Here is a 3,184-nt window from a genome sequence, read left to right on the forward strand (position 1 = left end):
CCCATCATGTGGGTCACAGAGGTTGAACTCAGGCTGTCAAGCTAGGTAGCAAGAACCTTTACACACTGAGACACCTCACCAGCCCCAGCAAAAGGTAATTTCAAAAAAATTCTGTAAAAGCCTGGGCGTGGTGGCATACACCTTTGATCTTAGCACTCAAGAGTCAGAGGCAGGCAAATCACTGTAATTTCAAGGCTAGTCTGGTCTACATAGTCGGTTCCAGGCCAGCTAGGGCTAGTGAGACCCTATATCAAAAAACCAAAACAACAACAAAAAACCCATAAAGTTAACCTCTGTGGAAACTCCCAGAAGTCCCTGACAATAACCAAGTGTCCCCTTGGGGCTCCAGCTCCCATAGCTGGCCACCCTGAATTGAGATACAGCGTCCTCTTTGCTCCCCAAATGTATGATCCCAGAGACCAGGAATGAGGTGGAATTTCCCCAGTGCACCCCCACGCCTGCCTGCCCCTCGAGTCCGGGAGAACTAGCTGCAGAGCAGAATGCACCGGTTTCCTCTTCCTGGGAGGGGGTTTCCCAGCCGGCCTTCTCAGGCTTGAGTCTTGGGCTGGGGGTTGAGGGTGGTGCCCAGTGAAAGTCAAGGAGAAAAGGGCCTTTCTCGAATCCTTGCTAAAAATAACCCCAGCCCTCCGGCCCCCAGCCGAGTGATGTTTAGCCTGAAACCTCAGCAGTTGGGGGCGCGCGCAGGGGTGGAAGGCCTTGGGGAGGCTCTGTGACCCTGGCAGGGCCAGGCGCCCCAGATGCAGCTGGTCCTCTCAGGGTGCCTGGGAGGGGCCCCGCGTGCCTGTGTGCCAGCGTGCTGTGGTGACAGGGCCTCCCAGCAGCCTGGGCAGGAAGCCGAAGTCAGGGAACCGGTGGGGAGGGGTCTCTGTCCCACTAACTGCAGCCAGAGGGGCCAGAGTCACTACTCCACGGGGCCCCCACCTCTTCCTGGAAGCACCAGTCCCTGTAACCCAAGCGGGGGGCTCCGGGTGTAGGGGAGCTGTCCTGCCTCTCGAAGGCTCCTGGCACACGCCCAGCAGGGGGGTGTCGCCTCACAATCCAGGTCCCTGTCTGGCTTCTGCTCTGCCCAAAGAGATGGGCAGGTCCTCGAGGGCGGGTGTGGTCGAGTGGGCAAGGAATTTCCCTGGAAACGGGAAGTACAAGATGTGTCAGTGTGGGATCCCAACAGAGCAGACAGAGGCGGAGGGAAGGGGGGAATGGGGAGGGGAGGGGGACAGAGGAGAGGAGAGGGGAGAGGAGGAGGAGAGGACAGAGGGGAGACAGAGGGGATAGGGAGGTGGAGAGGAGGATGATAAGGAAGGAATGGAGGAGAGGGGAGAGGAGAAGGAAAAGGAGAGGAGGGGAGGAGGGGAGGGGAGAGATGGGAGAGAGAGGAAAAAAGAGAGGAGGGGAGAGGGAAGAGGGAGAAGGAGGGAAGGAGAGGAGGGGGAGAGGGGAGGAGGAGGAGGGGAGGGAAAGATGAGCAGGAAGGAGGGGGAGGGCTGAGGGGGGAAGGAAAGGCTGTTCTCTCTCCGGTCCTCTCTGTCTTGGCTTCTCAGCTCCTTGGGACAGGACTGGTCTGCATTTGACCTCCATGCCCCCCTCCGGTGTGAATGATCCCTCCTAAACCCCCCACCTCAGCTAGCCCTAATGGTCCAGACTTTAGAGGGTGACATGTCTGTACCCTACGTGCAGAACCAGAGGAACGTGAGAAACAGTGGATTCGGGGGACAATGAGACAAGGTTTGAGAGGGGGCTTTCCCCGCTGATTCAGGACAGATGATGCTCCTGATACTTGGTAGAAAACACACACACACCACCACCACCACCACCACCATCACCACCACCACCACCACCACCACCACCACCACCACCCACCACCACCACCACAACAACAAAACAAAAACCAGTGACTTTATATTCATGTTATGATTGATAGATGGATTTTGAGATAGGGTCTCACTGTGTAGCCCTGGCTGTCCTGAAACTCATTATGCAGTCTGGGCTGGCCTGGAACTCACAGAGATCCTCCTGCTTCTGCCTCTTGAGTGCTGGGACTAAGACATGGGCCACCAGGCCCCACCTCCAGCTCTGATACTTGACCAGAAGTCCTCAGCCACTCTGAGCCTTAGTTTCCATCTCTACAAAATGGATCTCCTGATCTTTTCATAATGTTCTGGAGAGTGATGTGCTTGACTTGCTATTTCTATATGCTAGGAAACACCAAGCTCCTTCATGCCGTGGGACCTTCGAAGGTGCTGTTTCTTTTGTGGGGAGCCCTGGGTCTCTGGGTGTCACAGGACTGCTGGGCCAGCACACCCTGACTCTCAGCAGTCTTCGTGTTCATCTCTCCGGTGTACTTCTGGCCCATTATCTGCTAATTTGTTTCATTTGGCTGCTTGTTTATGGCCCTAACCACCCAGGACGTAAGTTTCTTGAGAGCTGACCCAGCCCTGGCTGCACTTGGAGTTTGCTAAAAGCATCGGGAGCTGGCCTCTGAGCACTTTCGAATGAATGAACAGCTAGGCTTGCAAACAATGTTATATTTAAGTGACTGATTCTCCCACAGGCCTCCCTGAGCCAAAGGGCAGTAAATGTTCCTTAATAGAGGCCTGGAGAACACTCTGGGCCTGGCCCTCACCCAGCCCTGAAGCTCCCCGGGTACAGGGAGCTGGGAGGCTGTCTGAGCTTCCTGCTGCTCCAGGATAAAGGTCAGCCCTTTGCTGGAACACGAGGTACTGCACCGTCTGGGCCTGCCTGCCTCTGGCCTCATCCCCCTGGCCTCCTCAACCTGCACTCTGTGTCCAGCCAGACCAAACAGCGCCTGTTGTGCAAGTGACAGAAAACATACAATAGCATCCGTGCAAAATTCGGCTTTCCTATCTTTCTCCAGTAAAGTCCAGAGGTACATATTCGCACAGGACTCTACAGTTATCAGAGACCCAGGTTCCCTCTCAATTTGTCAGGCTGTCTTCAACATGACCCAACATGGCATCTGGGCTCCTGCCATCACATCTGCATTCATCTAGCAGAAAGATGATTGAGAGAGAGAGAGAGAGAGAGAGAGAGAGAGAGATAGTTTCTTTTTAAGGACAATTCCTTTAACTTCTTTTCTTCTCTCATTAGCCAGAAGATGGGCTCACACCTAGCTGCAAGGGAGGCTGGGAAATGTATCCCTCATACC

This window comes from Onychomys torridus, chromosome 18, assembly GCF_903995425.1.
Source record: "Onychomys torridus chromosome 18, mOncTor1.1, whole genome shotgun sequence".
NCBI classification, from domain to species: Eukaryota; Metazoa; Chordata; class Mammalia; order Rodentia; family Cricetidae; genus Onychomys; species Onychomys torridus.